The 23529-nt window shown below is 39.8% G+C and overlaps 1 long non-coding RNA gene across 1 annotated transcript in view; it reads left to right on the forward strand.

Moving 5' to 3' along the window:
• Positions 1-22299, forward strand: part of LOC131514636 (uncharacterized) — a 40895-nt gene extending 18596 nt beyond the window's left edge. The window contains exons 2-4 of the long non-coding RNA XR_009263181.1: positions 20729-20810; positions 21045-21220; positions 22146-22299. This is a non-coding gene — a long non-coding RNA (uncharacterized LOC131514636). The remainder of the gene's footprint in view (positions 1-20728; positions 20811-21044; positions 21221-22145) is intronic.
• The last annotated feature ends 1230 nt before the right edge of the window (positions 22300-23529 follow it).

Raw genomic sequence — 23529 nt, forward strand, 5'->3', positions numbered from 1 at the left:
AGAATCTCAGTGCAGAGGCCAACATGGGGCTCAAACCCACAAACTGCGAGATCATGACCTGAGCTGAAATCAAGAGTCAGACACTTAACTGACTGAGCCACCCAGACACCCTGAATAAGACATTTTACAGGAAGGAATTATAAGGCTTGGTGACAGGTTGGTCAGAAGCTTGATTTGATCAATTCAAACAAGAGTTGAATTGGGGGCACCTGGGTGGCTCAGTCAGTTAAGCACCTAACTCTTGACTTTGGATCAGGTCATGATCTCATGTAGTGAGATCAAGTCCCTGATGGGGCTCATGCTGGGCATGGAGCCCACTTGGGATTCTCTTTCTCTCCCTCTCTCTCTGCCCCTCCCCTGCCCATGTGCATGCTCTCTCTCTCAAAAACAAACAACAACAACAAAACAAACAAAAAATAGTTGAATTGAGCATCAATTCCTACTAACCAAATTTACAAAACCCTGAATTGTAAACCAGAATGCCATGGCATTAAACTATACAGAAATAGGGGCGCCTGGGTGGCGCAGTCGGTTAAGCGTCCGACTTCAACCAGGTCACGATCTCGCGGTCCGTGAGTTCGAGCCCCGCGTCAGGCTCTGGGTTGATGGCTCGGAGCCTGGAGCCTGTTTCCGATTCTGTGTCTCCCTCTCTCTCTGCCCCTTCCCCGTTCATGCTCTGTCTCTCTCTGTCCCAAAAATAAATAAAAAAAAAAAAAAAAAAAAAAAAAAAAACTATACAGAAATATATCTGTTCAGAAATAGAAATTCGTTGTCCAGAACACCCTTTTTCTCGGTTACAAATTACCCAATAACCAGAAAGTTGCCTCAAGAACTGGATATTTTAAAATAAGGTTAAATGAACTAAGGGGATTTTTTTTTTCAAGCTGTGAAGGATTGAGTCATACTTCTCTTAACTCTCTACCTGTCACACAGATTGCAAGGCTCATACTCTTTGGTTCTCTTAGTGCTGGAGGCATGTTGATGTATTCTTACTTATCTGCTCTACTTTTTTATTTATTTTGTTTGTTTGTTGTTTGTTTTTTTCTTTTTTTTAATTTTTTTTTAGCGTTTATTTATTTTTGAGACAGAGCATGAACGGGGGAGGGTCAGAGAGAGGGAGACACAGAATCTGAAACAGGCTCCAGGCTCTAAGCTGTCAGCACAGAGCCCGACGCGGGGCTCGAACTCACGGACTGCGAGATCATGACCTGAGCCAAAGTCAGCCACTTAACCGACTGAGCCACCCAGGCGCCCCCCACTCTACTTTTTTAAACAACTCTATTATGAGCTTGCCCTTATTATTTGTGATACCACTTCTCATCATTTTGAGCTCCATCTTGTTTTGCACTAGTAGTCTCTAGTCCACTGGTTTGTTTCTTTAGATGAAATTCCGTGCAATGTTCATACCAGACTGCTCTTTTCGTTTCTTGAGTTCTTTCAGCTTCCAAAGGGGCTGAGGGAGGATAAGAGGCAACAGTCCTTCTTTTTCTCCTTTGTAATCAGTTCTTCATCCACTTCATCTCAAATGGAGAAATCAGCTCGAGGCTTCCCACCCTCTAACTGGTGTCTTGCTGAAGGAAAAGGAGTTTCAGCTTCTAGGGGCTCTTGGCCCAAATTTCTACAAGAATGGAAGCGGAAGGGGGTGGCTATTTCAGTCATGACTGATTTCTCCAAGGCTAAGCCCATAAATATTAAATGCCAATTTTGTGGTGGCAAATGCCACCAAATTGGATTGCTTTTAAAACTACACGTAACCCTGGCAAATATAATTTCAGCTCCTTCTCACACTGTGGTATCCTTTTACTTACGCCATACTTTGACAGAGAAAGAATGGAACAAGCTTCATTTTGATTCATGAATGTTGTTTTTATTCTAAATGCCCCATGTGAGAGGAATGCAAATGGACACAAGATATATGCAAATTCACTTGCATACCCAGAGAAGGCAAATGAGGCTTAGTTCTTAGATTCCTTGATCAGGCTCCCTGGGTGAGAAGGCTAAGGAAAGAGGTGTCTGTAACTGAATTACAGAGAACGTCATGTTTGAGAAGGGAGAGTAGAGATGTTGGCTGCCATACAGCTCCCAGCATTCCAGAACCTGCATATAAAAGTGAGTGCAGCTGCCAAGTCAAGGGAAGGAGCTCAATGAAAGACCAGCCTTCACTGGCATGAGGGCGCCCAGGGCACAGAACGCACACAGCAGGATAAAATGGAGTTTCCCACTTTTCTGCTTTAGGTCTTGACCTCAAATCCCTGCATGAACTCTTAAACCACTCTGTCTTCCTGCTCCTCTCTCTCTTCTGCAACCCAGGCAGGACTAGGGTGTGGTGAGTGAAGCGCAAAATCTGAGGGGAGCCTAGAGGGCCTGGGAGGCTTAGTCAGTTAAGTGTCTGACTCTTGATTTTGGTTCAGGTTAGGATCTCATGGTTCGTCGGTTCGAGCCCCATGTCTGGCTCTGCGCTATTGGTTTGGGATTCTCTTTCTCCCTCTCTCTGTCCCTCCTTTGTCACGCTCACTTGTGCATGTGTGCTCTCCCTCTCTCAACAATAAATAAATAAACATTTTTTAAAAATTAAGGGGAGCCAAAAATAAATAATGTTTTAAGTGAATGTTTTTTAAAACTTGACAATTAGTAACGAAAAAAAAGTCCACGATGAATAAAACATCAACATTTTAAGTCAAGACAGAATTCTGCCTTGTAGAATTCTACCCCGCTTCAGTCACTTCACCCTGAAGCTGACCCTGGTTCCAGTAAAACTTTATTTGCAAAGCTGGTGGCTAGCTTTAGTTTGCCAATTTGCTTTTTAAACTATTGCATTAAACTATTATTTATTTGATTGCTGAGTTTTGGGGGTTAGCTCTTTTTTTTTTTAATGTTTATTTATTTTTGAGACAGAGAGAGAGCATGAACGGGGGAGGGGCAGAGAGAGGGAGGGAGACACAGAATCGGAAGCAGGCTCCAGGCTCTGAGCCATCAGCCCAGAGCCCGACGCGGGGCTCGAACTCATTCATGGGACCGTGAGATCGTGACCTGAGCTGAAGTCGGCCGCTTAACCGGGACCGTGAGATCGTGACCTGAGCTGAAGTCGGCCGCTTAACCGACTGAGCCACCCAGGCGCCCCAGGGGGTTAGCTCTTAAATTTGGTGTCCAAGGGGAGTGTGTCGCTCAGCTTACCCTCGCTCTGGCTCTGTTTCAACCTCATCTATTTTCTTTTTCAACCTTACAATGATTCTGTTTGTGAACAGGCTCCCTTCTGAACTTGGCTTAATATGGGAACTAGACATATGCAGGAGGTACCGTTTTGTTTTTTATAATCTCTTAAAAAGTGTATTCTTGAAAGAGGGAGAGACTGAGCCCGGGGAGGAACAGAGAGAGAGGGAGACCAGTGCAAAGTCAGAGGTGGGGATCAATCCCATGATCCTGGGATCATGACCTGAGCCAAAATCAAGAGTCAGACACTCAACTGACTGAACCACCCAGGTGCCCCAGAGGTACTGGTTTTTGCAGAGAGCTTTTCTCATCCTATACTTTTTGCCTTCTTTCTCTGAAATCAGTTCCCTAGCAGAACATTCTTAATTGTCCTTTCCTGTCCTCTTGTGGCTTTACCTTTCTTTTTCAGGCAGTGGTTCCTAAGTTTCTTGATCCCAGCCTAGTTCTGTCACCTGTTGTCTCCAAAAGCCCCTCAATTCCTGTACTGATTTTAGACAGCTAGAAGAGAGAGTAAGTTCCCCTGCCTGTGACGGCCTGATTCGTGTCCATGCACAGGGTGGGCTAAGGTGGCTGAGGAAAAATGGACATTGTGAATATGCCATGACAGAGACATGCTGAAGTACCCCCAAGGTACTGAACTCCTGTGCTGTGTTTATAAAAAAGAATTTACTAATGTTCTTTACTTTGGGTCATCTTAGCATTTATGTTCTGTTCCAGGTTTGTGCTACAGTGGGGTAACGTCATAAGTATTTTAAAATTAAGTACATTCAACTCTATGTAACAGAAGAGAGGAGAGAGGATTTAAATTTTGAAGGGCACTCTCAGCTATTCCTCTGACTCAGGATACATCCCAGGGAGACGTGAATCTGTTGTGTCCTTATAAAGCCATGTCTATAGAACTGTACTTTAGGAGCACGTTTCAGGAATCTTGGAGTAGTCTGTCTACTTGAGTTTTTCCCTTACATGTTGATTAGGACCTCCCCCTCCCCCCACCTCCTTAGATGCTATTCTACCGTGTTTTGTAAGCGTGTTTTCCGATTGCTTAATGCATGTGAATTCTCTTCATTCAACTAAATTGTCCTTCTTTGAAAGAAAATGTGAGGTCATAGCTACCACACAATGTTGCACTTAACCTTTTCTCTTCAGTGCTGGTGGAGGGAGCTAGTTAGGACCATGGGCCCCAGAAGTAAACTGCCTAGGTTCAAGTTCTAGCTCTGCCAGTTAGTAGCTGAGTGGCCTTGGATAAGTCACTGAGCATCATTTTTTTTCTCATCCATAAAATGGGGATTATAATAATGTTGACTGCACAGGGTTGTTAGGAGGATTATGAAATAGTGCATGTAATGTGCTTACCCCAGCACCTGGTATTTATTAGGTGTCCAGTAAATATTAGCTATGATTACAATAGGTCTGGGGTTGGATGGCCACATGGTAAGCCTGCAGTTTGAGGAGTTGCCACTAAAAATAATGACTTCTAACAGACATATGGTTAGCATATGATTCCAGGTAGGTATGAGGTTTGTTTTTCTTTTATAATGATGTGTTTGGTGAATTTACAGATCAGAACCATTCCTAACTTCTTTCTTATCTGTTTATTTATTTATTTTTTTTTTTTGAGAGAGAGAGAGAGAGAATAAGCAGGGGAGGGGCAGGGAGAGAAGGAGAGAGAATCCCAACCAGACCCTGCACCCTCAGCACAGAGCCCGATGCAGGGCTTAAACTCATGAACTGTGAGACCATGACCTAAGCTAAGATCGAGAATCAGTAGCTCAACCAACTGTGCAACCCAGGTGCCCCAACCATTCCTAACTTCTAAGGACCACAAAGAAAATATGATATACTTACAGCATAATGTTAAGAAATAGACTTTAGTAAAGTTTGGATCCCTTTTAATTTTTTTAAATTTTTTTTTAATGTTTTTTATTTATTTTTGAGACAGAGAGAGACAGAGCATGAACAGGGGAGGGGCAGAGAGAGAGGGAGACACAGAATCAGAAGCAGGCTCCAGGCTCTGAGCCATCAGCCCAGAGCCCGACACGGGGCTCGAACTCACAGACCATGAGATCGTGACCTGAGCCAAAGTCGGACGCTTAACCGACTGAGCCACCCAGGCGCCCCTGGATCCCTTTTTAATTTCCACTAACAGTTACCAGGTTCTTCTTCTTCTTCTTCTTCTTCTTCTTCTTCTTCTTCTTCTTCTTCTTCTTCTTCTTTTTAGTTTTTATTTATTTATTTAATCTCTACACCTAACATGGGGCTTGAACTCACAACCCTGAGATCAAGAGCTGCATACTCTTCTGACTGAGCCAGTCAGATGCCCTTGTTCTTATTTCCAGGTGTTAATGGGAAATCATCCTCCTCTCACCCTTAATAAGCTTGCTTTGCGTGTTTGAAACACCAGCTGTGGCACTGGTGCTCAGAGGTTTTAGGAGGTTGGCAAAACTGAGAAAAGCACTTTTTTCCTCTTCTCTGTTCTCTCATTTTCTTTTCTGGTCAGTGTTCAGCCTAAGATTTCTCAGAAGAAAAGTCCCATCACCCTTGCAATTACTTTATTTCTCTGACCTCTTGGCAAAAACTAGCAGGGAAAGATAAAAAGAGAATCGTGACATCATGCACATTGCCTTTCCTAATCATGGGTTTCCCTGGTAGCTGGCTTTGCAGCTTGAAGCTGAAAACTCCCCGGCTTCTATCACCTATCACTCCTACCTTCCTTCCTTCCTTCCTTCCTTCCTTCCTTCCTTCCTTCCTTCCTTTTTTTTTTTTAAATGTTGATTTATTTATTTGAGAGAGAGTGAGGGCATGAGTGTGAGCAGGGGAGGGGCAGAGAGAGAGGGAGAGAGAATCCAAAACAGCCTCTGCACTGTCAGCGCAGAGCCCTATTCCAGGCTTGACCCCACGAACTGTGAGATCATGACCTGAGCCAAAATCAAGAGTCAGATGCTTAACTGACTGAGCCATCCAGGCCCCTCTATCACTTCTTTCTAATCATGGCTTGATATCATTAAAATTGGTTTGTCTAGACCAGATGTTGGCAGGCTGTGGCCTATAGGCCTGTTACCTGTTTTTGTAAATGATGTTTTATTGGAACACGGCCATGCTCATTTGCTTACCTGTTGTGTGTGGTGGCAGAGTTGGGTCATTGCAATGAATCAAATGACCCACAAACCTAAAACATTCACTGTCTGGCCCTTTAAAAACTTTTTTACAGACCCGATGCTCTAGAGGATCTAAAGCTTTCAGCTTTGTATTAGTTATCTATCGCTGAATCACAAATTACCCCCAAATTTAGTAGCTCAAAACAACGTATGTATTGTTTCATAATTTTTGTGGGTCAAGAATTCAGGAATGGCTAACTGGATCATTCTGACTCAGGGTCTCTCATGAAGTTGCCGTCAAAACATCACCTAGGGGTCCAGTTAATTGAAGGCTTGACCTGAGCTGAGGGATCCACTTCTAACATGGTTCCCTCACATACTGTTAGTAGAAGGCATTATTTCCTTGCTAGCTGTTGGCACGAAGTTTCAGTTCCTTGCCACATGGACCTCTCCGTGGGTCTGCTTGGATATACTCACCACATAGCAACTGGCTTCCCCTCAGCAAGTTATCTGAACGAGAGCAAAGAGAAGGCTGTAACATCTTTTATGATATAATCTCAGAAGCCCCACACTCTTATTTATGCCCTACTCTATTTGTTAGAAGGAAGTCACCAAGTTTTGGTCCTCACTCAAAGAGAGGAGAATTAAGCTTCACCTTTTAAGGGAAAGTATATAAAAAAATTTATGGACATATTTTTAAACCATCTAGTTTAATTCCCAACCATTTTAAGCTTTTTATTTTGTTTGTTTTTAAGGCCTACAGCAGGAGTTGACAAACTTTTTCTGTAAAGGGAGAGTTAGTCCATATTTTTAGCTCTGTGGGCCATATGGTCTCTGTTGCAAGTACTCAACTCTGTATCAGGAAAGTAGCCGTAGACAATTGGCAAATAAATGGGCATGGCTGAATTCCAGTAAAATTTTATTTACAAAAATAGACAAGGAAAAAAAATAGGCAAAGAGTTGGGTTATGGCCCATAAGCTGTAGTTTGATGACCCCTAGTCCAGAAGATTCTTTTTCTTTTTTAAATTTATTTATTTTTAAAAAAGTAGTCTCCACACCCAACACAGGACTTGAACTCATAATCCTGAGATCAAGAATCATGTGCTCTGCAAACTGAGCCAGCCAGGTGGCCCCAGAAGATTATTTTTCAAGAACACAAATCAAAGAGTTGAGTCACATGGAAGACACAAAATTTAAAGCCAGAGATATGTGCATCTTTGACCCTTCCCAACCAGGTCATATGCTCCTGCTGGATAAGACATGCTTTATACTTCTTTTTATTCCCCTTCAGCATTTAATAAGGTTCTGGGCATGCAGTTGCTACTTCATTATTAATTGTTTATTATTTAATGGGTTGATAACATTTCATCACATGACTATGCTATAATAATGAACCAGTGGTCTCTAGGCTTTATTAGTACAAATAAACTGCAACAAGCATACCTATCTATCATCTATCTATATTCTAGGACAGATTTATAGAAGTATAATAGTCAAAGATTATGTGTACTCTTTTTTTTTGTTCTTTTTTTGTTTTGTTTATTTATTTTTGAGATAGAGAGAATGTGAGCAGTTGGGAGGCAGAGGGAGAAGGGGACAGAGGATCTGAAGAAGTAGGCTCTGCACTGACTGCCCAATGTGGGGCTTGATGTGGGGCTCCAACTCACAAATCATGACCTGAGCCGAAGTCAACGCCCAACCAACTGAGCCACCCAGGCACCCCATGTGTACTCTTAATTTGACAAAAATGTTTCTTTTTTTATACAGTTTTTTTAAATGTTTATTTCTGAGAGAGAGAGAGAGAGAGAGAGAGAGAGAGACAGAGCACGAGTAGGGGAGGGGCAGAGACAGACAGAGACAGAATCTGAAGCAGGCTCCAGCCTCTGAGCTGTCAGCACAGAGCCTGCCACAGGGCTGGAACTCGCGAACCACGAGATCATGACCTTAACGGAAGTTGGATGCTTAACTGATTGAGCCACCCAGGCGCCTGGACAAAAATAAGTTTCAAAATAAAGTTACTTTATTTCACATAGTATATGTACAATATTTCAGGATTAAAGAAAGATATAGGGGTGCCTGGGTGGCTCAGTCGGTTGAGTGTCCGACTCTTAGTTTCAGCTCAGGTCATGATCTAGTGGTTCATGGGATTGATCCCCGAGTCCGGCTCTGTGTTGACAGCACAGAACCTACTTGGGATTCTCTCTCTTCCCCTCTCTCTGCCCCTCCCCTGCTCTCTCTTGCTCTCTCCCAAAATAAATACTCTTAAAAAAAAAAAAAAGGTATATAGAGTGACTTGAGCTTTATTTACAGACTTTATTTTTATAGAGCCCTTATGCTCTTCCTATGCAAAATAGTACAATTGAATGTTGTTGGCCAAGGTACCTATTGTTAAGGTGCGGTCTCTAAGGTCACAGAGCAGGAGGAAACTAGTAAGTCTCCTGTGACTATGCTTTCAGAAACTTCTTGAGATGCTTCACAGAACTTTGAGATTTCCTAGGGCATGATACAAAAAGTACCATTAGGGCTGCCCTTGCTGCATCAAAAGTTCCTTTCCTCAGAGTCTCTGTGAAAACACAAACATATTCAGGAGAGAGTATATCCCCTTACCTCACCATCATGTCAGTGCCTCTTATGGAGAGTGTCAAAGGATTAGCTTTGCACCAGTGCATCAAGAAAGGGAGACATTTTAAAGCCTCATTCTTGATTAAAAGAATTATTGTGGGGGTGCCTGGATGGCTCCGTCAGTTAAGTGTCTGCTTTTGGCTCAGCTCAAGATCTCATGGTTCAGGGGCGCCTGGGTGGCTCAGTCGGTTAAGCGGCCGACTTTGGCTCAGGTCATGATCTCGAGGTCCGTGAGTTCGAGCCCGCATCGGGCTCTGTGCTGACTGCTCAGAGCCTGGAACCTGTTTTGGATTCTGTGTCTCCCTCTCTCTCTGATCCTCCCCGACTCATGCTCTGTCTCTCTCTGTCTCAAAAATAAATAAACCTTAAAAAAAAAAAAAATCTCATGGCTCATGGGTTTGAGCCCCAGGTCAGGCTCTGTGCTGACAGCTCGGAGCCTGGAGCCTGCTTCATATTCTGTGTCTCCCTCTCTCTGTCTCTCTCTGCCTCTAGTCCACTGCATGTGCTCTCTCTCTTTCTCTGAAATAAATAAATAACCATTAAAAAAAAGAATTATTGTGCACAAGGGGGAAGAAAGGGACCAAAATGTATTGGGTACTTCCTAAGTATGAGATTCTTTCCTCATGCTTCCTGTTAAAGTAGATGTTATCAGCTCTCCTTCACAGATGAGGAAACATGCTCAGAGGATTTATTGACTGGTCAAAATGCTAGTAAGTGCTAGTAAGTGGCAGTCAGAATTGATCTGAATTGAGGGTCTTCCTAACTCCAAAGCTCTTTTTCCTATATCATGCTGCTTCCCAATGTGCTCAGAATGCACTGATATTCTCACAACAGAGACACTGAAGACTTCAGGACACTGATTTCCCTAGACTGGCTTATGTGGCACTAATGAATTTCAGGAAAATTTTAGCCATTGCTCTGTTTTGTTGTGTCCAAGAAGAAAGAAGTAGGAGCTGTCCATCAGAAAGCAGACTTTTTAGCAGGTGGAAAGGAAGCCTGCAGAAAAGTTGGATGGGATACCAAAAACAATTACTTTGACCTATAGTTGAGAGAAATGGGGTGATTTGATTTAGTCACACTCTCTGGTCATTATGCTAATTCAAGGAAATAAAAAAGGGAAAAAAGAAAGACCAGGCAAATGAAAGGATACAGTTGACGATTAGCAGGATACCCAAGAATGAACTTGTTGCTATTTCTGGTTCCAATGAGGCAAAATCAAAACTAGAATTTCTTTGCTGTGCCCGCTATGATTGTATTGTGTTTTGGTTTCTCTACCCAGATTGTAGTTTCTACAAGCCCAGCAGATTGCTCCTGGATTTGTATTTCTTCCTAATACATGGTATCATGTATATGAACATACTATAATGAGAAAGCTAGAGTAAAACTTCACTCATTTGGGCTGTACTGGTTCAAATTTATAATAAAGAATCACTATCAAAGGTGGGTTGAAATTTATGTCACTGGGAATATAGATTTTTTAAAAAGACAAGGAATGAATAGACACTTCTCCAAAGAAGACATCCAGATGGCTGGCAGACACATGAAAAAATTCTCAACATCACTCATCATCAGGTAAATACAAATCAAAACCATGATGAGATACCACCTCACACCTGTCAGGATGGCTAACATTAACAACTCAGGCAACAACAGATGTTGGCAAGGATGCGGAGAAAGAGGATCTCTTTTGAACTGCTGGTGGGAACGCAAACTGGTGCAGCCGCTCTGGAAAACAGTATGGATGTTCCCTACTATCCTACCCAGCAATTGCACTATCAGGTATTTATCCAAGGGATACAGGTGTGCTGTTTCGAAGGGGCACAGGCACCCCAGTGTTTATAGCAGCGCTATTGGCAATAACCAAAGTATGGAAAGAGTCCAAATGTCCATCGACAGATGAATGGATAAAGAAGATGTGGTATATCTATACAATGGAGTATGACTCGGCAATCAAAAAGAATGAAATCTTGCCATTTGCAACTATGTGGATGGAACTAGAGGGTATTATGCTAAGCGAAATTAGTCAATGAGAGAAAGACAGCTATCATGACTTCCCTCATATGAGGAATTTTTTTTTTAACGTTTATTTTTGAGCCAGAGAGAGACAGAGCATGAACAGGGGAGGGGCAGAGAGAGAGGGAGACACAGAATCTGAAACAGGCTCCAGGCTCTGAGCTGTCAGCACAGAGCCCGATGCGGGGCTGGAACTCACGGACCGTGAGATCATGACTTGAGCCGAAGTCGGACGCTTAACTGACTGAGCCACCCAGGCGCCCCACATATGAGGAATTTAAGAGACAAAACAGATGAACATAAGGGAAGGGAAGCAAAAACAATATAAAAACAGGGAAGGGGACAAAACACAAGAGTCTCTTAAATATGGAGAACAAACAGAGGGTTACTGGAGGAGTTGTGGGAAGGGGTATGGGCTAAAGGGGTAAGGGGCATTAAGGAATCTAATCCTGAAATCATTGTTGCACTATATGCTAACTTGGATAATTAATTTTTAAAAAATTAATTAATTAATTAATTAATTAAAAAGAAAAGACAAGGAAGTCATTGAAAAAACAAATGGGAATATTCAACTCATGTAAGGGAATTAGCTACCGGTGACTAATTTAACACTCATTTCGTATTTATTGCTTCAGTCTGAATTCAGAACAATAAAAAAGTTGATTTTATTCATTAAATAAACTCTTATAAATATGAGACATTAAATGACATGACATTAAATAACAACTGAATTCATCCCTAAAGGAAAACTATACAGCCTTCAATCATCTTTTTGGGAACATTGAAAGAGGTTGAAAAGTAATTTTTGGAAGGAAAGGATTATGTCAAAAGGCAGTAGAGGAGAATTAGGGTCTAGAAAAGTCTTGGGATTGACATGTAAGAGGTTTTTTGGTGACATCCAGAGGTTAGTTTTGGTAGTGTGGTGTGAATGGAAGCAAAATTTCAGGGATTTAAGGAATGATGAAGTAGTAAGGAAATGGAGGCTTCCAGATATTCTAAATATCTATCAGAGAGATAAAGAGAAAACAGACAGTAACAATGCGGAAAGGTCCCAAAGTGCAAATACAGATTTTTTGTAAAAAAAAAAAAAAGTGGGAGTCTTCTGCATGATTGAAGGCAGTGAAGGAAGACCGTGTTGGAAAGGGATGAGAAGGAATAGTTTAAAAGGCTGGGTAGAAGAGGAAAAATGTAATAAATTAGACTTTGCAAAAAAAACCCCAAATGCTGCTCTTTGGAAGACAATCTGAGAAGAAGAAAAGACAAGCTACCCACTGAGAAGAACCACTGCAAAACACTTATCTGAGTGGTGCCTGGCTGGCTAAGTCAGTAGAGCATGTGACTCTTGATCCCCAGGTTGTGAGTTCAAGTCCTACATTGGGTGTAGAGATTACTTAAAAAATAAAATCTTAAAAAAAAAAAACCACATATCTGATAAAGGATTCTCTAAACGCAAAATAAGAACACAAACAATCCAAGAAAGAAAAAATAGGCAAAATATTTGAACAGCCCCTTTACAAAAGAAGATAGACAGATGTACATGAAGTACATGAAAAGATGCTTGACGTTATTAGTCATTCGGAAAATGCAAAAAAAAAATTTAATGTTCATTTGTTTTTGAGAGAGAGACAGAGACAAAGAGAGAGAGCTCGGGGGGCAGGGGTGGGGTGGGGAAGGGCAGAGAGAGAAAGAGAAGACAGAGATACCCAAGCAGGCTTCATGCTGTCAGCGCAGAGCCCCAGGCAGGGCTAAAACTCACAAGCTGTGAGTTCACAACTTGAGCTGAAATCAAGAGCCAGTTGCTTAACTGACTGAGCCACCCAGGCACCCCGAAAATGCAAATCAAAGTAACACTGAGATACCACTAGTAGAATAGCCTAAATTCGTACCAGAGTACTGATAACAGCTGATAATGTCAAATGCTGACGAGGATGCAGGACATTGGAACTCATACATTGGTAGTGGGAATGCAACATGATACAGACTGTTTGGGGGAACAGTCTGGCAATTTCCTATAAAGTTAAACATATTTACCCAAGAGAAGTGAAGTCTTATACCACAGGAGAACCTTGAGGGTAATATTTATAGCAGCTTTGTCCATATTTTCCAAAAACTGGAACCAAATCATGGTACATCTATACAATGGAATACTGTTCAATAAAAAGAAAAAAAACTGCTGATACACGCAACAACATAAATCACTCTGGAAAGTATTAAGTTCTGTGAAAGGAGCCAGATTAGAAAGACAACATACTATATGATTCCATTTATGTGACATTTGGAAAAGGGAAAAATATAGGGACAGAAATCGAATCAGCAGTTGCCAGGGGGCCGAGGGTAAGAGGGGTAAAAGGAGGTGTGAGGGAACTTTGTAGGGTGATAGAAATACTATATATTTTGTTTGTTGCAATGGTTACGTGACTCTATAAGTTTGTCAAAATTCATAGACCTTTACACATTAAAAGGTGAATTTTACTATATATAAATTATACCTCAACCAACTTAAATTTTTTTTAAAGGGCTGGATAGAGAATATTTCCTTGAGAGAGTAGGAATACTTGAGCATGTATGTTTTTTTCTTCCTTTAAAATTTTGCATACATGTTTCTTCTAGGGAGGGATCTTGCTTCCTACCTTGTTTCCTGAAGAACTCCTTATTCTCCTTGGGATTTCAGAAAGGTGCAACTTCCCCCTGGAAATTTTTCCCTGACTCCACAGACTAGGTTAATTTGTTCTGCTCTGTGCTCCTAATACCACTCTTAACTAATCCCTCTGGCAGAGTGGATCATATTCTATTGCAAATGCTTATTGAATGGTCTTTCTCACCCTTAATGCTGTAAGTCTCATGAGGGCACGAATAGCATCCGTTGTAGTTAACTACTTAGTTAGCTATTGTAACCTTGCATTTAGCACAGAGCCAGGAAGAATATTTGTTGAATGAATGGGGACAAAGCAGACAGTTTGGAATGGCTCAATGAGAAACTGAATATTAAATTGATAAGAGATGAAAAAATGTATAAGTTATTCCCCAAACTGCATCACCAGTCCTGACCACTAACCTATGTTCCGCCAGCATAATGCTGACTGTTCCTGTGACATTTTCACATTGATGTCCTACTGTTACTTTAGCCTTAACATTTCTAAGCAGGAGTAGTTTTTCCCCTTTCTTAATTTCATTCAAATGGAATTCTTTTCCCAATTTTTCTATTTCTGGAAGTTGTATCCCTACTCTTACAGACTTTCAAAGGAGAACCTTAGAAATGCATTTAAGTTTTCCTTCTATTTGCTTTCTTATCTAATTTGATATAAAAATGTGTAATTCCTTCTTTTAAAAGGTTTCTCATTCTCACTGGCTTTTCATTCCCAGTAATGTTCTTATAGAGCCCAATCTGGACAAAGAGGCAGGCACCAAACAAGGAAACACATATTCAAGTATGTAATTATGATTTGTGATAAGCACATGGAGGAATAAACAGAGTACTTTTATAGAATTATGGGATGGAGGGGACCTAATCTCTCTAGGAGGCAAAAGAAAATGTCTTTGAGAAGATCATTTAAGATCATTACACTTAAGCTGAGAAGGAGAGAGAGCGAGTCATAGGAAGAATAGAAAGAACACCATACTGAACTGAAGGAAAGGAATGTGCCTAGGATTTGAGGTGGGAAAGAAATTGGTGTTCATTTATAGCCACTTCCCAGGGCCAGAAGATGGTTGTGGCTGGAGGACAGTGAGCAATGGGGAAGACGGGCATGGGGGAAGACTTGAGAAGCAAGGAGGGGCCAGATCATGCTGGGTACTGTAGGTTATGGCAGAGGACTTTGATATTATTCTTTTGAACATGAAGCTACTGAAGGATTGTAATCAAGGGAATGATGTAATGCAAAAAAGTCATTTGAAGCAAAAAAATCACTAAACATGAGAGCATCTCTAAATAAGCATTGATTGTAAACAAGATTAACAGTGATATTAGAGTCTAACTTGAGAAGGTACTAGATAACAACAATGAACAACAGTGAGAGGGAGGATGATTGGAGATAAAGCTTCCTAATGCTCTTGATTATTCAGGAAGAGAGTAGATAAATTAACTTTAGATTTTCTAATATACATGTTAAAAATGTAAGAATAATTACAAAAAGGATAAAAACATACTATGAAGCCTGTAAAACAAAGAAGGCAAAGAAAAAAAACAAATTAAAACCAGATCAATCCTGGGGCGCCTGGGTGGCGCAGTCGGTTAAGCGTCCGACTTCAGCCAGGTCACGATCTCGCGGTCTGTGAGTTCGAGCCCCGCGTCAGGCTCTGGGCTGATGGCTCGGAGCCTGGAGCCTGTTTCCGATTCTGTGTCTCCCTCTCTCTCTGCCCCTCCCCCGTTCGTGCTCTGTCTCTCTCTGTCCCAAAAATAAATAAAAAACGTTGAAAAAAAAAATTTTAAAACCAGATCAATCCAATAAAAGGGATGGAAGGGGGGGGGGGAGAATCAAAGAAATAGTATTGTAAAAAAAAAATGTATCAGAATTGTTGCAATAAGTCCAAACATGTCAGTAATTTCAATATATAAATAGATTAAACTTGCCAGTTAAAAATCAGAACTGCTCACACTAGATAATAATTTTAAAAATGTAGCTATATACTGTTTACCATAGACATAGCTAAAACATAAAGGCATAGGAAGGTTGAAAGCAAATGAATGGGAAAATACATGATGGGTAAATATTACCCAACAAGATGTTAGTAGAGTCATATTAAAGCCAGACCAAATACCCTTTAAGGTGAAAAGGATTGTTAAGAGTAAAGATTTAAAAAAATAAAAGGAATAATGATGAGGAAAATAAAGGAATGATTTAACAAGGAGATACAGCAATTCTGAACTTATATGTAACTTATAATCTATTTTCAATAGATATAAAGCAACAATGTTATTGACAGAAATGCAAGAAATTAACAAATCTTTAACTACATTGGGAGATTATTTTTTAACCACATTTCCTACAGAAACAGAAAAAAACAGACAAAATATTAATAAGGATATAGGAGATATGAACAACACAATTAACAAGCTTGATTTAACGGATACAGCCAGAGTCATTCACCTAAAAGAGGGTAAGTACTTGTTCTTCTTAAGTACACATAGGAAACTTATAAAATTTTACTACAAAGCCAGTCCCAAGAAATAACAAAAGAATTGATATCATACAGACAACTTTTTTTTTTTTTACCGTAATATAACAGAGGTAGAGATCAACAACCAAAACCTCCATGCTGCAATAGAATGGCTTTAAGTTCCTGCCATCAGCAGTTAGCTGAATGGTAGTGTTGTACTGTCATTTACTGACAGGGGAAGGTCTGAAGGAGGGAAAGGTTTTTAGGCTGGATGGAAATGGAGTCGGAGGAATGATGAGTAAGTTCAGGGATGTCTGGCCAACCTAATGAGGTATTGGGACAGATGTACCTCAGCTGATTCACCAGCCATAGATGTAATGTGTCAGCTGTGACCATGCTTTTTTTTTTTTCAAAGAACAGCCCTCTTTCTATTCTGGGACTTTGCAAATTTTAGTTTGAAAATCACCTATTTACATTAATATTGTCAATTAATTGGTTATGCTGCCACCTTGTGGTATGCCTTAGGATAGCAAGAGATGTCTTTTTATTAGATGAACTCCTGTACACTGTTTTTAAATTACAGAAAGCAAGGATCAGAAAAGCATTGGTGTCATTGTTCAGAATACCACGATTCCTCTGTCTGCATCATGAATTCTTTTCCATATTCCAAAATTTAACATTGCCTTTATATTAAACGGTTAATGTTGCAAAAGTTAAATCCCCCCTAAAATAAAAAGCTTAATGCAAAAAAATTATACAAATAACTAATATTTGTTGAATTATTACCATGTGCTAGGGATAATTTTAAGTCCTTTACATGAAGGTCTCATTTTATTTTATTTTTATTTTTTACCATTTATTATTTTAAGTTTTAATTGATTTATTTATTTTGAGAGAGAGAGGGCACGCGTGCACAGACGAGTGTGAGCCAGTGGGGAAGGGACAGAGAGAGGAAGAGAGAGAGAGAGAATCCCAAGAAGGCTCTACACTGTCAGCACAGAGCCCAACATGAGGCTCGAAATCACAAATGGTGAGATCATGACCTGAGGCAAAACCAAGAGTCAGATGCTCAACCGACTGAGCCACCCAGGCTCCCCGAACAACAACCCTGAATATGATTATGCCTGCTTGAGGAAATCGGGGCATAGAAAGAGAAGTAATTGACTCAAGCCTACACAGCCAGTAAATAATGGAGTTGAGGTTTCAAATATACGTGATAGGATTTTACAACACGTAAGCTTAAGCACTGTAAACATTGTTTAATGAGGAAAAATTTAAAATAATCTAAATATTTAACAATAAGGAAATGCCCCACAAACTCTAGAGTGCAATTTGATAGAATGTTCACAGACATTTAAAATGAGATTCAGAGATTATTAATAATATGAAAAACTATTTATAATGAAAAAATCCAGCCAATGTTGTTTGTACAGTATTAGTTCTAATCAATATGTGACACTCTAGCATGTTCTTGTATTTTTTAAGTTTTAAAAACTTACTTGGAAATAACTTCAAACTTAAGGAACATAGCAAATATAGAGTACAAGGAACACTTGTATACCCTTTACAAAGATTCACCTATTGTTATCTTTTACTTCATTTGCTTTATCATTTGTTCTGTTTCTCTCACCACACATACACACACACACACACACACACACACACACACTTTTTTTTTTTCTGAATCATTTGAGGTAAGTTACATACATTATAGTTTTTTACCCCTAAATACTTTATTATTGATTTCTGCAGAATAGGGCTTTGCTGTATACTTGTTACTTTCATAAATTCACATGGGTATAATACTTTTATCTAATTTGCTGCCCATATTCCAAATATTTTAGTTGATCTAATGATGTTCCTTATAGGTTTTTCTCCTTCTAGTACAGGTTCAATTTTAGGTTCAGGTAGAGCATTTAGTTGTCATGTCTCCTAAACCTGGAAGCTTTCCCAGCCGTTGCCTTTTCTGACATTGACATTTTTGGAGGGTATAATTTCTCCACACCCCCATATTTTTTAGAAAATAGAACACTTTTCGTTTCCTATTTGTCTGATGTTTCCTCATAATCATATTGGGTTTATACCCTTTTAGCAGGACTGCTGCCTAGATGATGCTGTGACCGTCTCAGCGAATTACATCTGGAGGGACATGGTGCTCATCTGTCCCTCGTAGGTGATGCTAATTTTGATCACCCAGTCAAGGAGGTGCTTGGTGTCCCCACTGTATAATTATCCTTTCTTTTTCTTTCTTACAACGACTAAGAAGTGGGGGAAAGGGGTGAGCTAGTTTAAGACCATGCAAATATCCTATTCTTCATTTTCACCAAAACTTTCCCTTAGATTTAGCACTTAGTGATGGTTCTTGCTTTATCCAGTCTTTACCCTGAAGGTTGCAAAATGATGCTTTTCCAATTTGCATCCTGTCCACAAATACCAGTTGTTGCCACAGGGATGCGTTAGGATTTTCATGGGGCCTGTGCTCTTTGCTGTCATGGGCCCCTTAGTCCATAAAAATTTGTTTAAATTATATTTTATGACCGTGTTTGTGTAAAGATGAATATGATCCAAGCTGGATTTATTGTTATTACGTTTATTTTTCTTCGGATTTCTTTTTAAAGAAATAAAAATTAGAACACTTTCATGGGCCTTTACTAGTATCCCAGGCTTTGGGGTGCCTGGCTGGCTCAGTCTGTAGAGCATGCGACTCTTGATCTCTGGGTCATGAGTTCAAATCCCATGTTGGGTATGGAGTCAACTTAAAAAAAAAAAAAAAGGTATCGTGGGCTTTAAACACTGCTTATTGAATACTTGGCTCTGGGTTCTTAGCATTCTGCTCTTTTTTTTTTTTTTTTAAGTTTATTTATTTTTGAGAGAGTGTGAGTGAGTGAGGGGCAGAGAGAGAGGGAGACACAGAATCCAAAGCAGGCTCCAGGCTCTGAGCTGTCAGCACAGAGCCCAATGCAGGGTTTGAACCCATGAACTGCAAGATCATGACCTGAGCCGAAGTTGGACGCTTAACCAACTGAGCCACCCAGGTGCCCCTCTTAGCATTCTGTTGTAAGCAAGATACCTCTTAGAGGTATCTGAGGATATATGATGTTCATAAGTTCCTTGAATTACTTCATTCTGTTATATTTTTTTCCCATTCAGTGTGGTCATAATAGTCATTTGAAATAAATTACATTCGGGGGCGCCTGGGTGGCGCAGTCGGTTAAGCGTCCGACTTCAGCCAGATCACGATCTCGCGGTCCGTGAGTTCGAGCCCCGCGTCAGGCTCTGGGCTGATGGCTCGGAGCCTGGAGCCTGTTTCCGATTCTGTGTCTCCCTCTCTCTCTGCCCCTCCCCCGTTCATGCTCTGTCTCTCTCTGTCCCAAAAATAAATTAAAAACGTTGAAAAAAAAAATTAGAAATAAATTACATTTGTTTTGGCTTTGGTTTTAGTTTTGTTTTCCTTTCTTATTGATTTAATTGATTTTTGAATATGTAAGATATTAACATCCTTTCAAAAGTCAAAACTACACAAAAAGTTACACTCAGGCTCCCAACTGTGTTCCTTCCATTCATTCTCCTCAACCCTTACTCCTTATGGGAAACACACTTCGTTGGTTTCTAGTTTTTTTTTTTTGTAATGATAATATTTTCTTATTTTCCCTTTATTCTTATACAAAAGGTAACATATTAAATATGCTCTTTCGCATGTTGCTTTTTTCATTTACTATGTCCTGGAAATCATTCCATACAGTTCACAGAGATCATCCTCATTCTTTTTTATAGTTGCATAGTACTCCAAGGTATGGATGTACTATTGCTTTGAAATAACCTCCCTCATTTAGATATTTAGATCCTTTCCAATATTTTGAAATTACAAATAATGCTGCAATGTTCACTCACATTTTTATGTTCTTGTTCATGGATAGTTTTATATTATTGGAGTTGTATTTCAGGATCAATTTCTAAAGTGGGATTGCTGTGTTGAATGGAAAATTTGTACATAGTTTTGCCACATTCCCTCCAGTAATCTATGAGAGCATGTTTTCCTACATCTTTACCAACAGAATGTCTTGTTAGGCTTTTGATATTTTTGTCAATCTAGTGTGTGAGCAATGATACCTCAATACACTTTAATAATTTACATTTCTCTTGGGGCGCCTGGGTGGCTCAGTCAGTTAAGCATCCAACTTCAGCTCAGGTCATGATCTCGAGGTTCATGAGTTTGAGCCCTGCATCGGGCTCTGTGCTGACAGCTCATAGCCTGGAGCCTGCTTTGGATTCTGTGACTCCCTCTCTCTCTGCCCCTGCCCCATGCTCGTGCTCTCTCTGTCTCTCAAAAAATAAGTAAACATTAAAAAAAAATTTTTTTTTAAATAATAATTTACATTTCTCTTGTTATGAACGAAGTTGAACATCATTTTGTATGTTTAAAACCCATCTTTGTGTGTTTCTTTGTGAATTGTCTGTTCATGCCTCCTGCTTATTTTTCTATGGGATTTTTGGTAAACTTTTCTCCATTTTAAGGAGGTTTTTAAGAAGTAAACTTAAAACATTAACCCTTTATCTGTGATACATATTGTGAACATTATATCCCATTTTGTCATTTGTCTTTTGATTTTGCTTATGGTGTTTTGTCACACAAAACATTTTTATTTTTATGTGGTTAAATTTATCAATCTTTCGTTTTTCTTGCCTCTAGGTTTCAAATTATAGTTACAAAGCCTGCCCCTACAAAGAGGTTAAAGAGAAATTCACCCAAATTTTCTTCCAGAACTTGTATGGTATTTATTTATTTATTTACAATTAAAGCTCTCATTCACTTAGAGTGTATTCTTTTTCATGGTATCAAGAATGTGTCTAATTTTACTGTTTTTTTTCCAAATGGCTCTCGTATTTAAAAAAGAACACTTAGGGGCTAATTCTTTGGGATATGAATAATTGATTTTGTTTTTATTTTCTCTTTTTCCTCTATTTTCCAAATTTTCCCTAATAAACTTTCTCTTTTTTTAACCCAGGAGGAAACATTTTTAAAAAGAAATAGAAAGTTGTAACAAGGACATGGGCATTCTGGAGGTCATGATTCCCATTAACATTGCTTTTGTCCTCAGAACACAGAGAGTGCATACAGTTTTTATGGCATAGCTCAGGACTTCATTTACACTTTCAAGTCTTATTTCTGTTTAATAAATGTGTGACTATTCTCTCCTCAGTTTACACTGTGAATTTCTTAAGGTCAAACTGTTGATTAAATTAACAATCCTCATATTTCCCATAAGTGCACATATACTTGCTAAGTAAAATTTTCTGATTTTTACTTGACTATACATGGTAATTATGTTTACATATTCTTGAACATTTAAGTGTATCTTACAGAGCCAGATAAACAATGGTATGCTTATTAGTTGATTCAGATATTCCAACTTAGACCAGAGAAAAGTGGTAGTAGATTTAATTTTATTTCTTTTTCTTTGCCTAGGCTCCAAACAATTTGTATGTATGTGTGTATATATTACAGTCTTAATAGAAAGGCTGCATGTTAATTAGCATGCTTTCACAGAGGAGAGAACACAGAAATTTAGAAAGTGGAAGACATAGTTTTTTTTTTTTTTAATTATTATTTGAGAGAGAGAGAGAGAACGAGTGGTGTAGGGGGTAGAGGGAGAGGGAGGAAGAGAATCTTAAGCAGGTTGCACATTCAGCACAGAGCCTGATGTGGGGCTTGATCCCATGACCCTGGGATCATGACCTGAGCCAAAATCAAGAGTCAGATACCCAACTGACTAAGCCACCCAGGTGCCTCAGAGGACATAGTTTCCAATGTTTTTAAAATTTGAGCCCTATGTTGTTCAAAAAGAAATGGGAAAGTTTATTTATTACACTTTTCTTTATGCAAGAGTGCACTCTATAAAAGTTGTTTGTAGGTAATTTTTTTAGTTAGCTGTATCATAACCTCAATGTTGGCTAATTTGTGATAGATAAAAAATATGCATACAGATATTAGGATATAAAAGCTCAAATACACACATACCACCCATCACCAAGACTGCCTGGAGTGCTTGTTCCTTTTCTGCAAATCTAACTTAATTTTTTTGTTTTGTTTCTACTTTTTGTCCAAGGCTTTTGTTGCTATTTCTTCAAAGGTGACATTACCCGTAATAACTTTGGGGGAGGAGGACACACAGTGTGATTTATCCAGGGACAGCCACCCCTTTAGGAATGCCACTTTGTGGTGGTCCTTGCCTGATAAATTTTTCTCTTTGTCCTCCCGGTGAGTTCCCATCTATCCTTTAGAAACCCTCCTCCTCATCACTTCCTTTGTGATGTGTTTCTAGAGTTAATTCATCCTCTGTACTGATGCCTGAGGAATACCAATTTGAGTTTGATCAGAGGAGGAAGATCCAGAGAGGAGACCTTAAGTGAAATGGTGTGGATAGAACCCCTGTGGGAGTGGGTTGTGGGAATGAAAAGCGGAAATAAGTCCCACAGACAACTGATTCATTAAGTTTTGTTATGAATGGAAACAAGAAGAGTGGACATTGGGGGAAGGGAATACAGAGCCAAAGAAGCTTTTTTAAAAAATAGATGATATTATTATTCCCATTATCAGTAGACAAATGGCAATGAGGTAAAAGAGAAAAATTGATGATGTAGCAGAAGGAAAACATAATTAAGCGAAGTCCTTCAAAAGGCAAGAAAGGAGGGGATCTGGAACACACTGGCAGTGTTGGCTTTTGATAGGAACAGGTAAACAGTTGTTCCAGTGTGAGAGAGGAAAGAGAGAGAGTGAGTCCAGGTATGGAAAGGTTGGTATATTTGGTAGTGGGAAGAAGGGAGAATGCCTGTCATTTTTTCTCCTACCACAACACAGTTGAGGTCATCGAAATAAAATATTACCTACAAAGTGCATAAAGAAGGTAAGCTACATAGTCTCTAGATAGTCTTGCCTAAGACACTGTTTCAGAATTTCTTGCCTTTTAACAAGCTACTTCCAAACTTAGGGGCTTAAAACAACAATTTATTATTTCTCACCATTCTGTGAATTGACTAGGTGGTTCTTCTGCTTTCTGTGGTGTCGGCTGAGGTGCTGGGGAAGGCAGAATGTCCCAATGCCCCCACTCTCATGGCCAGCAGTTGGTCCTGGGTGCTAGCTGGGGCTGTCAGTCAGGGGCCCTGCTCTTCCTACACTTGGGCCTTGCCACACAGTTGCTTGGGCTTCCTCACAGCATGGTGGTCTCAAGGGAGAAGGACTTCTTACCTGTCTAACTGCTTGGCTGTTTGGAAATGGATTCAATATTGGGGTAGTTTCAGCTTTGGGGGGCACCGTTTAAAACTTACCCATAAAATCTATACCTGGGAAGAATGATATCCATGTTTTGTCTTGCCATTTAAAACCATCTGATAAGAATTCTCAACAATAGCAACAACAACAACTGTGATTTTTCGTAGATCCAGGATGTAAACAAAACTTCACTACTCCTTTGGTGCTTTGCATTTCTTTTT

The sequence above is a fragment of the Neofelis nebulosa genome, chromosome 1 (assembly GCF_028018385.1).
Source record: "Neofelis nebulosa isolate mNeoNeb1 chromosome 1, mNeoNeb1.pri, whole genome shotgun sequence".
Taxonomy (NCBI): Eukaryota; Metazoa; Chordata; class Mammalia; order Carnivora; family Felidae; genus Neofelis; species Neofelis nebulosa.